General features: G+C 35.2%; 1 long non-coding RNA gene across 1 annotated transcript in view; it reads left to right on the top strand.

Annotated features, from left to right (window-relative positions):
* The window catches only part of LOC129397297 (uncharacterized), a 254,460-nt gene extending 241,456 nt beyond the window's left edge, over positions 1–13,004 (top strand). Inside the window, exon 7 of the long non-coding RNA XR_008624565.2 lies at positions 12,621–13,004. This is a non-coding gene — a long non-coding RNA (uncharacterized LOC129397297). The remainder of the gene's footprint in view (positions 1–12,620) is intronic.
* Positions 13,005–15,883: the final 2,879 nt, after the last annotated feature.

The following is a 15,883-nucleotide window of genomic DNA, read 5'->3' as shown; positions in this document are numbered from 1 at the left end:
AAGAGGTGACTTGGGTGCTGTTAAAGGCATTCAGTTTTATAAGGGAGGCGGTGCATAACAATTTGAAGCCTGACAATGCAATAGAAAAATCTTATTATCTGAGGAGAAATTAAAGCCAGCTGCAGAAATTTGCATAAGTAATGAGGAGCTGAATGTTAATCCTCAAGACAATGGGAAAAAATGTCTCCAGGGAATGTCAGAGGTCTTCATAGCAGCCCCTCCCATCACAGACCTGGAGGCCTAGGAGGAAAAAGTGGTTTCGTGGGCTGGGCCCAAGGTCCCCCTGCTATGTTCAGCCTAGGGACTTAGTGCCCTGTGTCCCAGCTGCTCCAGCCATGGCTTAAAGGGGCCAACATAGAGCTCAGACTGTGGCTTCAGAAGCTGAAAGCCCCAAGCCTTGGCAGCTTCCATGTGGTATTGAGCCTGTGGGTGCACACAAGTCAAGAATTGGGGTTTGGGAACCTCTGCCTAGATTACAGAAGATGTATGGAAACACCTGGATGCCCAGGCAGAAGTTTGCTTCAGGAGCATGGCCCTCATGGAAAACTTCTAGGGCTGTGCAGAAGGGAAATGTGGGGTTGGAGCCGCCACACAGAGTCCCTACTGGGGCACTGCCTCATGGAGCTATGAAAAGAGGGCCAGCATTGTCCAGAGCCTGGAATGGTAGATCCACCGGCAGCTTGTACCATGCATCTGGAAAAGCTGAAGACACTCAGTGCCAGCCCATGAAGGCAGCTGGGAGGGAGGCTCTACCCTGCAAAGCCACAGGAGTGGAGCGGCCCAAGATCATGGGAACCCACCTCTTGAATCAGTGTGACCTGAATGTTAGACATGGAATCAAAGGAGATCATTTTGGAGCTTTAAGATTAGACAACCTTGCTGGATTTTGGACTTGCATGGGGCCTACGGCCCCTTTGTTTTGGCCAGTTATTCCATTTAGAATGGCTGTATTTATCCAATGCCTGTACCCCCATGTATCTAGGAAGTAACTAACTTGCTTTTGACTTTTCAGGATCATAGGCAGAAGAGACTTGCCTTTTCTCAGATGAGTCTTTTGACTATGGGATTTGAGTTAATGCTGAAATGAGTTAAGACTTTGGGGGACTGTTAGGAAGGTGTGATCTGTTTTGATATGTGAGGACATGAGATTTGAGAGGGGCCAGAAGCAGAATGATGTGGTTTGGCTGTGTCCCCATCCAAATCTTAACTTGAATTCCCACGTGTTGTGGGAGGGACGCAGTGGGAGGTAATTGAATTTTTGGGGTAGGTCTTTCCTATGCTATTCTCATGATAATGAACAAGTCTCAGGAGATTTGATGTTTTTAAAAGGGGGTTTCCCTGCATAAGCTGTTTTCTCTTGTCTGCCACCATGTGAGATATGCCTTTCACCTTCCACCATGATTGTGAAGCCTCCCCAGCCACGTGGAACTGTAAGTCCAATAAACCTCTTTATTTTGTAAATTGCCCAGTCTCAGTTATGTCTTTATCAGCAGCATGGAAAAGGACTAATACACCTACTAATCAACTTCAAGTGAATAGATAGATACTAATAGTATTCCCATTTTACAGATTAGAAAAATGGAGATCAGAGAGAAAGGTAAATTTCAATAAGACAAATAAAATAAGGAATAGAACATTTGAATCCAGCATAAAAGTTTTTCTTTTACTCACTAATGTGCTACAACCTCCCATTGGCTTGAAGTCACTCCTCCCTCCTCTGAACTCTATCTGAATTTCTCTTAGGTCCTTAGCACTTTGTTAATGCATTACAATAATCTATGTGCACATTTTATCCCTCTGACAGCAGGAATAACAGCTCAATCATGTTTTTAAGCCCTCTACTGTCATTCACATGCCATTCATTCAACACTTTTTGGTGAATGAACAATGAAGAATTTCATTTTGTGAAAAAGTTTCTGAAGAAAAGAAAATGTAAGAAGAAAATTACAGCTGAAGTAAAAAATAATTTTACAAAATGTTGAATAATAAAGTAACTGGCTCAGCTTATTGTTCATATTAAAGTTTCCTTGCAATCTTCGTGAAAGATCATGTTTGACCAAAACAACAAAACAAGCATTGTGGATATTTCTGTTTTGGATGCATAAATAATAACATAAATTCTGTGTGCTTTGGTATTAAACAATAGAAATTGCTTCTATTTTATAATACAATATTTCAATGGAATTATTTGGATTGTGGAAATCTTGAAATCATTAAATTTTCTTGGAGGTATAGAAGAAAATATAAAAATGAAGAAATGAAGATAATTATTCCTAAAACCTTGGTTATTCTTGATAGGCAGCATTTCTTTGGACAACCTAGTCCAGACATTTTTGCAAAGAAAATAGGTATGTATTTATGTATGGTATTTAGGTATGTATGTATTTGTATTATATATATCTGTCTACTTACATATATATGCACATTTTAGAAAAAAGCTGTAAAATTCAGAAAACTTAAGAAAATTAAGATTACCCGCAAATTGTATTCAAGTAAAAACTGTTGAAATCTGAATAAGGTCTGCAGTTTAATTAATAGTTTGTACAAATGTCAATGTTCTGGTTTAAAAAATGTACCGTGATTACGTAGGATGTTTCATTGGGAAAAGTAAGATGAAGGGTACACAGGACTCTGTACTATTTTTGCAACTTCTTGTGAATCTTAAATTATTTCTAAGAACAAGCAAAAAAGATAACACTTGTTAACATTTTTTCAATTTCCTTCCAGTATTTAAAAACAATTTCTCAGGACCTCTTTCTTAGAACAACAGTCATGCATCATTTAATGATGGGCATATGTTCAGAGAGATGCATGATTAGGTGATTTCATCTTTGTGCAAACATCAGAGGGTATATTTACATAAACCTAGATAGTATAGCCAACTGCACACCTAGGCTATATGGTATAAACTATTGTTCCAAGTCTACTAGGTTGTCCAGAATGTTACCATATTGAATACTGTAGGCAACTGTAACACTATGGCAAGTGTTTGTATATGTAAACATATATAAACATCGAAAAGGTACAGAAAAAATATGCAATAAAATATAAAAAATAGTACACCTATATAGGGCATTTACCGTGAATGAAGTTCGCAGGACTGAAAATTGCTTTGGATGAGTCAGTGAGTGAGTGGTGAGTGAATGTGAAGTTATGGAATGTTATTGTACTCTTCTGCAAACTCTATAAACACTGAGCAGTTAAGTTATGCTAAATTTACAAAAAAATTTCTTCAATAATAAATTAACCATAGTTTACTGTCACTTTTATACTTTATTAATTTTTTAATTTTTTAACTTTTTTACTCTTTCATCATAACACCTAGCTTAAAACACAAACACATTGTACAGTTGTATAAAATATTTTAATATCCTTATTTTATAAGCTTTTCTCTATCTTAAAATTTTATTTACTTATTTTACTTTTTAAACTTTTTTCTTGAACACTTAGACACAAAAAATCATTAGCCTAGGCCTACACAAAGCCAAGGTCATCACTGTCTTCCACTTTCACATCTTCTCCCATTGGAAGGTCTTCAGGGGCAATAGCATGCATGGAGCTGTCATCTCCTATGATAACAAAGCCTTCTTCAGGAATATGTACTGAAAGAATCCTTGCCTGAGGCTGTTTTACAGTTAATTCTTTTATAAGTAAAAGGAGCAGACTCTAAAATAGTGATTTAAAAAGTATACTATAGTAAATAAATAAACCAGTAACATCATCGTTTATTTTCATTAACTAGTATTACATAGTGTACATAATTGTATGTGCTGTAATTTTATATGACTGGAAGCACAGTAGGTTTGTTTACACCAGCATCACCACAAACACATGAGTAAAGTGTTATGTTACGATATTATGATGACTACGCTGTCCCTAGATGGTAGGAATTTTTCAGCTCTATTATAATCTTATAAAACCGCTGTTATAAATGCCTTTTATCATTAACCAAAACGTTGTTATATAGCTCATGACTGTATAAAAGTTTGAATGGAGTTCCAGGATCTCATTTTAGATGTATATGTATGCATCTCTATCTACCTACCTACCTATAGTGGAATAAGTAATTAATATTATCTGATAAATAATGATCTGTAATAAAAAATGTAAAGTTCAAATATTAAGAGTAATTTATTTATAGACAATTAAGACTCCATATCAAATAAACTAAACTGCACTTTCGTCAGATATTTTTCTCAAGTCTACATTTGACATTTAATTACATTACATTTAAGTCCACTTCAAAAGTCCTGAAGAGAAGCAACACCATTTCATGCTTAACGCCCTGGGAAAACAACAGAAGAGAGAAAAGGGAGTGATTTCCCAGTTGTTGTTTGTGATGTACTGTGTTGTTTTATGTTTTCCCAAGATGTTGTTATGTGTCCTTCTATTTTCTCAGAGCCTGTTGTTTATAGCTTTTTCAGTATAATTTTCCCCTTTCTTCCAGTTAATTGCTTGTGCTTGTATCTGTGAAGTAAAGTGTGTTCCTTAATGACATATCCATATCTTATTTCTGTGTATCTCCAGACCACTGGAGTTAAGAAAGTGTTGGTTGTAATTTTCTTACAGAGAATTCCTTCCCTCCAAATATTTTGTGTAAGCAAATAATTTAGTGTAATAGAAATAGAGAGGAATCAGGGAGGAAATAAATTCAATCACACAATCTTTTAGGGAAAATAATATCCTTTTCTGGAGATTCTCAGGAGAAATAGCCCCAAATGGGATTTGGAAGCCTCTGGTAAATATTTTTCTTATCTGAACATATATTAAGTCCATATTTCCTAAGTAAGGCGTTCTGGGGTTAGGTTACTGCTCAATTCCTATAAGATAACTGTCTTTCTGCAGAGAGGTATATTGAGTAACATTCACCTATCTTGGCAGTAACATTCATTGATCGTGGGGGAGGCTGGACTCTGGTATTTGGTTTGCCAGGATCTGCAAAGAAACCAAGTGCTGCTGCATTTCAGATATGAGATGGGAGACAAGGCTGGAAAACCTGATAAAGTGACCAGAGACCCTTTTCCTATTTTTATACTTTGTTTAAGACTCCCTGATTAAGTTTTTCAGTGGCCTGGCTAGACCAGAACTTACATTTATATATAATGAGTATTTCTTGCATAGCTGAGTTTATAGAAGGAAGATTCCTACTCAGTGAACATTTATTAAAATAAAATGACTATGTATATCCTATTGCAGTGAAACACTAAACAAATAGGCAGAAGTTATCCAGAGTTATCCACTGCCAAAAGAGGTAATATTTGAACTGAAAGTGAGTTAACATTGTTGGTTGAAAATTTTCCTTTGTAAACCCCATTATTCTGAATTATCTGAAAACCTAAGACCTTTAGCATTTCTCTTGTTTGTGGTCGAGCTTGTTTATGTGCAATATGATGAAATATATTGTTAAGATGTAATTTTCCTCTATGAGCTTGAACCTGAATTTTTGTCATCCAGCTATTTTTGCCACAAAGACAAAAGGTTTGAGGTCTCTATGTGCTAGGGATTTTACTACATTACATAAGGCACTGATGCTCACTATGATATGTTTAAGTAGATGTTTTTTGAAGCTTCTTTTCTGTTATAGCACTCAAAAGACATTTCCTCCTGAAGAAAACTAAAATAGAACAGGAGGATGGAAAATAAGATTGCATTTTCTTAGTCAATTATATTTTTCTTTTTATTGAAATTTATTTTAGCTAAGTCTATATAACATATAGAACATATAGAAGAGTTCTAAATGTTAATAAATTAGTATCTACTTAAAATATAGTTTATATGTAATTATTAAAAGTTCTTCTATTCACAAGAATGAAAAATATACATTTTCGTTCACTCTTAAGGAATACATTACTAAAATTATAAAAACACTAATTAATTAGTACTTAATATTTTTAGTTTAAAAAGCAAGAAATCCTTATGAAAAATAAATAGGTGCTTTTAAAGTTACATAGTTAAGAGAGTTACGGGAAGTTCTTTGGGTTTAGATAGGCTTTTAGAGTTATAGACATGTTAGCTTACTTGATCTGCATGATGACTCATCACCAAATGTTTGGGAATATGTATAAGATTAAGTAAAATATTTTGTTTTCTTTCTATGTAACTTATATATTTTATATACAGTTACTTTTTTATAATCTCCAAAACATAACCACAATGAATACACACACACATACACAGGTATGTATATAAATATATAAATGTGTAAAATATTAATGTAAAGATTAATATCACATTGTTACTAAAACCCATTCTTAATAAGAAATAAACATGTTAGTAGATTGTGTTAAGCCCATTTATAAAACTAAAATAGGACCAGATAAGTAACTAAGTCAATGTGTTAGATAGTCTTCTGTCTTAGTTATTTCTTTGTGCTCCTATCATAAAATACTTGAGACTGGGTAATTTATAAAGAACGGAAATGTATGTTCTTACAGTTATGGAGGCTGGGAAGTCCAATATTAAGGCACCATCAGGTTCCATGTCCGTGAGAGCCCAGTCTCTCTGCTTCCAAGACGGTGCCTTGTTGCTGTGTCTTCACATAGCAGAAGGCAGAAGGGCAAAAAGGGCCTAAAAGCCTTTTATAAGGCACTAATTCATCTATGAGGCCCTTACTAAAAGGCTCCACCTCTTAATACCAGCACAAGGGGGATTAAGAACTTTGGAAGGGAGATATTTACATCACATCACCCTCTCAGTCTATTGTTTTCCCCACATTTCATAGAGGAATATTTCTCCACCATTAGACAAACGATAATACAATTCGAATAATAAAAGACAACAAATACCCTGCCTATTCACCAAGGACCACTATGGAGAGGAGGGGTTTATGGTAAAAGGGAGAATTAATGCTGATATATCTAACAATTGCTGCTACATTTTAAAAAGTAACCAGAAATGTAGACATCTGTTTGCAATCCTTTGATTTTTAAACACTGACAATTAATTTGAATTTAAAAAATATATTGTGTAGATCAAATGAAGCACTTCCACAGGCTGAATTCAATCTGTGCTATAGTTTCTGAAATATGATTTAGAGACTATAGTGTCTTGATGTTACATGGTTATAATTCTTGAGACTTAAAATTCTCTCTTCTCACTTGAACAGGAAAACAAACAATATTGTTATAGTTATTATAATTTTCTCCCACTCATGTTAAAAACTTATGGTGTTTTTTTCTTTTTTTTATTTATTATACTTTAAATTTTAGGGTACATGTGCACAACGTGCAGGTTTGTTACATATGTACACATGTGCCATGTTGGTGTGCTGCACCAAGTAACTCATCATTTAACATTAGGTATATCTCCAAATGCTATCCCTCCCCTCTCTCCACACCCCACAACAGGCCCTGGTGTGTGATGTTCCCCTTCCTGTGTCCATGTGTTCTCATTGCTCAATTCCCACCTATGAGTGAGAACATGCAGTGTTTGTTTTTTTGTCCTTGCGATAGTTTGCTGAGAATGATGGTTTCCAGCTTCATCCATGTCCCCAAAAAGGACATGAACTCATCATTTTTTATGGCTGCATAGTATTCCATGGTATATATGTACCACATTTTCTTAATCCAGTCTATCATTGTTGGACATATGGCTTGGTTCCAAGTCTTTGCTATTGTGAATAGTGCCTCAGTAAACATACGCGTGCATGTGTCTTTATAGCAGCATGATTTATAATCCTTTGGGTATATACCCAGTAATGGGATTGCTGGGTCAAATGGTATTTCTAATTCTAGATCTCTGAGGAATTGCCACACTGACTTCCACAATGGTTGAACTAGTTTACAGTCCCACCAACAGTGTAAAAGTGTTCCTATTTCTCCACATCCTCTCCAGCACCTGTTGTTTCCTGACTTTTTAATGATCGTCATTCTAACTGGTTTGAGATGGTATCTCACTGTGGTTTTGATTTGCATTTCTCTGATGTCCAGTGATGATGAGCATTTTTTTCATGTGTCTTTTGGCTGCATAAATGTCTTCTTTTGAGAAGTGTCTGATCATATGCTTCGTCAACTTTTTGATGGTGTTGTTTGTTTTTTTCTTGTAAATTTGGTGGAGAATTCAACAGAATATACACTCTTCTCAGCACTACACCACACTTATTCCAAAACTGACCACATAGTTTGAAGTAAAGCACTCCTCAGCAAATTTAAAAGAACAGAAATTATAACAAACTGTCTCTCAGACCACAGTGCAATCAAACTAGAACTCAGGATTAAGAAACTCACTCAAAACCACTCAACTACATGGAAACTGAACAACCTGCTCTTGTATGACTACTGGGTAAATAACAAAATAAAGGCAGCAATAAAGATGTTCTTTGAAACCAATGAGAACAGAGACACAACATACCAGAATCTCTGGGACACATTCAAAGCAGTGTGTAGAGTGAAATTTATAGCACTAAATGCCCAGAAGAGAAAGCAGGAAGGATCTCAAATCAACACCCTAACATCACAATTAAAAGAACTAGAGAAGCAAGAGCCAACACATTCAAAAGCTAGCAGAGACAAGAAATAACTAAGATCAGAGCAGAACTGAAGGAAATAGAGACACAAAAAACCCTTCAAAAATTAATGAATCCAGGAGCTGGTTTTTTGAAAAGATCAACAAAATTGATAGACCGCTAGCAAGACTAATAAAGAAGAAAAGAGAGAAGAATCAAATAGATGCAATAAAAAATGATAAAGGGGATATCACCACCAATCCCACAGAAATACAAACCACCATCAGAGAATACTATAAACACCTCTACGCAAGTAAACTAGAAAATCTAGAAGAAACGGATAAATTCCTGGACACATACACCCTCCCAAGACTAAACCAGGAAGAAGTCGAATCTCTGAATAGACCAATAACAGGCTCTGAAATTGAGGCAATAATTCATAGCTTACCAACCAAAAAAAGTCCAGGACCAGATGGATTCACAGCCGAATGCTACCAGAGGTACAAAGAGGAGCTGTTACCATTCCTTCTGAAACTATTCCAATCAATAGAAAAAGAGGGAATCCTCCCTAACTCATTTTATGAGGCCAGCATCATCGTGATACCAAAGCCTGGCAGAGACACAACAAAAAAAGATAATTTTAGACCAATATCCCCGATGAACATTGATGCAAAAATCCTCAATAAAATACTGGCAAACCGAATCCAGCAGCACATCAAAAAGCTTATCCACCATGATCAAGTGGGCTTCATCCCTGGGATGCAAGGCTGGTTCAACATACGCATATCAATAAACATAATCCAGCATATAAACAGAATCAATGACAAAAACCACATGTTTATCTCAATAGATGTAGAAAAGGCCTTTGACAAAATTCAACAACCCTTCATGCTAAAAATTCTCAATAAATTAGGTATTGATGGGACATATCTCAAAATAATAAGAGCTATCTATGACAAACCCACAGCCAATATCATATTGAATGGGCAAAAACTGGAAACATTCCCTTTGAAAACTGGCACAAGACAAGGATGCCCTCTCTCACCACTCCTATTCAACATAGTGTTGGAAGTTCTGGCCAGGGCAATCAGGCAGGAGAAGGAAATAAAGGGTATTCAATTAGGAAAAGAGGAAGTCAAATTGTCCCTGTTTGCAGACGACATGATTGTATATCTAGAAAACCCCATCATCTCAGCCCAAAATCTCCTTAAGCTGATAAGCAACTTCAGCAAAGTCTCAGGATACAAAATCAATGTGCAAAAATCACAAGCATTCTTACACACCAATAACAGACAAACAGAGAGCCAAATCATGAGTGAACTCCCATTCACAATTGCTTCAAAGATAATAAAATACCTAGGAATCCAACTTACAAGGGATGTGAAGGACCTCTGCAAGGAGAACTACAAACCACTGGTCAATGGAATAAAAGAGGATACAAACAAATGGAAGAACATTCCATGCTCATGGGTAGGAAGAATCAATATCGTGAAAATGGCCATACTGCCCAAGGGAATTTATAGATTCAATGCCATCCCCATCAAGCTACCAATGACTTTCTTCACAGAATTGGAAAAAACTACTTTAAAGTTCATATGGAACCAAAAAAGAGTCCGCATTGCCAACTCAATCCTAAGCGAAAAGAACAAAGCTGGAGGCATCAAGCTACCTGACTTCAAACTATAGTACAAGGCTACAGTAACCAAAACAGCATGGTACTGGTACCAAAACAGAGATATAGATCAATGGAACAGAAGAGAGCCCTCAGAAATAATGCCATATATCTACAACCATCTGATCTTTGACAAACCTGACAAAAACAAGCAATGGGGAAAGGATTCCCTATTTAATAAATGGTGCTGGGAAAACTGGCTAGCCATATGTAGAAAGCTGAAACTGGATCCCTTCCTTACACCTTAGACAAAAATTAATTCAAGATGAATTAAAGACTTAAATGTTAGACCTAAAGCATAAAAACCCTAGAAGAAAACCTAGGCATTACCATTCAGGACATAGGCATGGGCAAGGACTTCATGTCTAAAACACCAAAAGCAATGGCAACAAAAGCCAAAATTGACAAATGGGATCTAATTAAAGAGCTTCTGCACAGCAAAAGAAACTACAATCAAAGTGAACAGGCAACCTACAGAATGGGAGAAAATTTTTGCAATCTACTCATCTGACAAATGGCTAATATGCAGAATCTATAAAACTTACAGTGTTTTTAAAATACTCTTTTGAAAATAAAAAATATAAAATAGTGGATTTTTTTTTTGCCTTTTAGCCTATGTTCTGAGTTCCTCTGCTTGTTTTAAGTACCTCTAGTAAAAAGTCTTCCAAAATTCTAATTTCCAAATGCTTTTCTCAGTTTACTGTCATTCCCTATGTTTGTAGATTATTTGGACGAGTGGTCCAGTGTATCTTCACCAAAAGCACTTACAACAGTTAGGTCATTAGACTTGCAGTTTCTAAATGAATTTTGATTTGGGCATTTAACCTACCTGTGAATTTTATAACACTTTCTCCTTAAAAAGAGAAAAGGAAAACATAAACTGTTGAAAGATGATTGCTAGTTTCTCAGCCACACGTGGTAGTAGGCTTAAAGATTTTTATTTTCCTTGGAAACTACTACTACTTATAAAGCTCATCCATCATATGTAATGAGAGCTGTCAGGAATATTTAGTGAGAAATAGCTGCTTGATATGCTAATAGCAGCCCCTTAGTGAATTCATTTTGTTCTGCTTCTTGACATTAATGGTTTTCATAATCTAATGAATGATGTGTGCAATAGAAGTAAGGCCACAGGGAAAGATCATATAAAGTTAAAGTAGGGAAAATCTTCATCAGTATTTGCATTCATTTACTAGAATGCATTTTATATATATCCGTATTTACCTTGACTTTTATTGATCTCCATTTGAAAGTATCGTTTGGCATTAGGGATTCTAGTTTACTTACACTTTGCCTTTCCTAATGTTGCAGTTGCTGTGGTGTCTCGCTTGTTCTAGTTAGTAAAAATGCTGGTGAGAAGTCGTTACTTACATCCTCAGAAGTAGACGAGAATTTCGAGTCCTTAAGATGCTACTGATTTATAAGGAAAAAAAAAGAGTTGGGGCCATGTAAGATCTGGTGGAATCAATAATAATTTGATTGGTTAAATCAGTAGCAGTATTCTGAGCTCTTTATTTTATAGAGCTATATGTGTAATTAATTTATATAAACTTCCTTTACAGCATGACTTTAAACATAGAATAGACATACATTTGTCAGGGACAGTTAGGTAGGGTTCCACCTGAGAGTGGAGATGTAAACGACCTCTCAAGGTCTCTTCCAATCTTGTGGTTTTATGAATCTATGGTAATCAAAATGGAGTCACCCAAATCAGTAGTTATGAAAGGGCATTAAGAGTGCTTACAAGGTTATAGATACAAACAAACCTTAAATCAAGGGAGTTCCTAACATTTCTCAGCAGGTTTCAATTTCATTTTTAGAACAAGGTATTTAAAAGAAATATTATAATTCATTTGAATGTAAGTATTAAAACAAATACATATTTTAAACCCTAATGACAACAAATCATATTTCTTTAAAGAATGAAGTATTGAGATATTTAAAATGCATTTTTCTTGTTTTTGCTAAATGTATTTTCTTTTTTGAGACGGAGTCTCGCTCTGTCGCCCAGGCTGGAGTGCAGTGGCGCGAACTCGGCTCACTGCAAGCTCCGCCTCCTGGGTTCATGCCATTCTCCTGCCTCAGCCTCCTGAGTAGCTGGGACTACCGGCTTCCGCCACCACGCCCAGTTAATTTTTTGTATTTTTGGCAGAGACGGGGTTTCACCGTGTTAGCCAGGATGGTCTCCTTCTCCTGACCTCGTGATCTGCCCGCCTCGGCCTCCCAAAGTGCTGGGATTACAGGCGTGAGCCACCGCGCCCGGCCTGAGTTGTATTATTGTGGAAAAACAGAACATTTTCAAAAAGATAAAAGATAAGTCTTAACTTTTAAGTTATAGAAAAATAAGACTTTTTTCAGGGAAAAAGAAAATTTTATTTTACCAAATATTTAACATTTAAATAAAGCATATGAATAAAATTCATAGGTATCAATGGATTTATAAATTTCTTGACTTATGCTATTTTTCATGACTAATTATTCTTTTTTTTTTTTTTTTTTTTTTAGTTCTACAGAGGTTTTGTAATTTTTGTACAGGAGTTTTGCAATTGAAAAGTAAGTAGTGTCTAATTTTATATTTATCTGCTTTTATGTCCTCTGGTTGCATAGTTTGTTGGTCTGCTTTATGTGGCCAGCCACTTTGTGAACATTTAAGCAGACTACATCATCTCTGAATGCCTGCAAGTTAGACTCTCTTGCTTAGAACCAAGACTTGCCAGTTGTGTGATGTTGGTCGAGGTATCTATAATGTGTACTGTACTGCAGTTTCTTCAAGCACAAAGTGGAGATTATAATGGTACATTTGTTAAAAGGTTGCTGTGAGATTTAAAAAGAGAAAATTAATTAGAATAAGCCTTATGTATTAGTGCTCAATGTATATTGCCAACTTTACTCATTTAACAAATATTGAATGCCCACTAAAGTCCTGTTCTAGATGTGAGGGCACATGGTAAATAAAGATAAAATCCTGATCTCATGGCATTTCCATTTCATGGTCTTAGCGTATTTATTTTTCTGAGGCCATACTATAAAGGTATTGAGAAGGTATTCACTGCTTGTTGACTGCATGGATGAATGGATGGATGGATGGATGGATAAGTGAATAAATACATGAAAACCTAAATCTGTTACTGCTTTCTCTTCTTACATGTAGGACAGAGTGAACAAACACAAAATGTATGTTAACTCACAGTAGGGAAAATAAGGCAATAAGCCTTAGTAGTGAACTACTGATCTGGCATCCATACATATCCAGCAGGGTCTTAGAAAACCAGAGTGGAGAGCACCCACATTAGGGAAGAAGGCCTGATTGTGAGCACATCAGAATGTCTTTCACTGTACAGAGGAGTGCAGAAATCCTGGCATGCCACTATTTTGGCGTGTCAAGGACTTCTAGTAAACTTTTGGTCCAAAAATAACAGTTGCGTCATTAATATCAGCACATTCAGCAATAGTGAATGATCTCTTGGTTTTGCATGTACATACTCGATTGTCCAGACATAATTTGTTGAAAAAACTATTCTTTTCCCATTTCATTATCTTGGCACTCTTTTTGAAAATAAATGTAAAGACCTAATTCTGGACTGTCAGTTCTCTTCCACTGATCTATGTTCATCCTTATTCCAGTACCACGGAATCTTGGGTACTGTAGCTTGGTAGTACATTTTGAAATTAGGAAGTATGTGTCAGTCAAATTTGTTCCTCTCTTTCAAGATTGAATTGGCTATTATGGGTCTCTTGAATTTCCACATAAATGTTCATATAAGCTTGTCAATTTCTGCAAAAATGCCAGCTTCTGTTTTCATGTGGAGTGCATTGAATCTGTGCTATTGATATCTTAATAATATTCTTGGCCGGGCACGGTGGCTCACACCTGTAATCCCAGCACTTTGGGAGGCTGAGGCGGGCAGATCACAAGGTCAAAAGATTGAGACCATCTGGACCAACATGGTGAAACCCCATGTCTACTAAAAATACCAAAAAAAAAAAAAAAAAATTAGCTGGGCATGGTGGTGCTTGCTGTAATTCCAGCTACTTTGGAGGCTGAGGCAGGATAATCGCTTGAACTAAGGTGTTGGAGGTTGCAGTGAGCCGAGATCGTGCCACTGCACTCCAGCCTGGCAACAGAGTGAGACTCCATCTCAAAAAAAAAAAAAAATTATTTCAATCGATAAACATGGGATGACTTCATTTTTTAAGGTTTGCTTTATTTTTTTTCAACAATGTTTGTCTTTTATGGTATACATGTTTCATACCCTTTTTATTGTTTGTTTCTAACTACTTTATTAGTTATATACTATTGTAAATAACATTTTTCTTAATTGAATTTTTGGATTTTTTTATTGTTGGTGTGTAAAAATACAGCTGATTTTTTTTATTGCTCTTTTATCCTATAACCTTGTGGTACTCATTTAATTCTGATGTGTGTGTGTGTGTGTGTGTGCGCGCATGTTTGAGCTCGTTAGAATTTTCTATATAAGATAATTCGTAGGGATAGTTTTATTTTTTCTTTTCTAATTTATATGCTCTCATTTCTTTATTAATAATTTTTAAAAATATAAATATCACCAAAACTTCTGTGAGGCATAACGCATTTAACTACCAACATTTAATGACATTGATTTTCATCACTTCTTTCTTTATAAGTTACAGTAAAGGTAGAGCTATGCAAATTTCCAAATTACATGATGAAAAGGAGTCAGTGAAAGAAGAAATAAGAACACAGGTGACCTCACGAGCTTAGCTTTCTTCTTTCCCTGGAATGAATCGAGATCCTTGATTATTTGGTCTCAGCTTCTGTGTTTAGAGAACTTGAGAGGTATGTTAGAGCTCAGTGTGCCATCATCATTTACTAAAGGTTCATAAGAGAGGGAATTTATGAGTAAGTTTGATTACTAATTTATAGACCTTATCCATTTCGTCAACAGATTTAATTGGTGTTTCCATTTTCAATAAGAAATGCCGACTCATGTATGACAATTCAATCCATTTTTCAAATCATAATTCTTAGTCATTGCATCAACTCTATAAAAATAAATCTATCACATCTACTACAGTCACTTCATCTGTTAATTATGTAATTCAATTGAGAAAGTAATTAAGTTTGCCTGACATAACTTACTTTTTCACAAATGCATCAGGCTCAATACTCATGTTTCCATTATATTTCACTCATTTGTAGTTATTTTGGTTAGTGCTTTATAAATGATGCCACATGAGAATGAAACTTGGCTTTTAGAGTAGGAATTCCCAGATAAAGTTAGCAACGAAATTCTTTTGCTCATTGTTATTTTCTTAATTAACTTTTTTCAAAGTAATAGTATATCAATTATAAAATTTACATTAACTTCTTAAAAACGGACTGAAAATTATTTAAAACTTATTATTACATAAATATAACTTTCTGTCTATATGCATATCCATATTTATCACTATGCCTACATTAAAAAATTGTTAAATGGAAAACACATCTCAGATTTGTCAGATTATGTTTCTTGCATATGTTGTTTAATTCTCCTTATTCTGATATGGCAAAACAAAATCAAGAAATGAAAGTGAGTTATTGAGTAACTGTTATATGCCAAGAATTGTGTGGCCTACAAAGTTATGTAGTATTTAATTTTTGCCTTTGGGAAGGTTAAATTATCAATTTAATCTTTTAAAATACTTAACACATTGTATTCCTTTATTTTAGTGAATGATATATATTATAATGTCTTCATAGTCAAGATTTATTTTGTATTATAGTAAAGTGCTAATTGAAATCAATT

Source organism: Pan paniscus, chromosome 13, assembly GCF_029289425.2.
Source record: "Pan paniscus chromosome 13, NHGRI_mPanPan1-v2.0_pri, whole genome shotgun sequence".
Lineage (NCBI taxonomy): Eukaryota > Metazoa > Chordata > Mammalia > Primates > Hominidae > Pan > Pan paniscus.
This window is presented reverse-complemented; position numbering and strand designations above follow the sequence as displayed.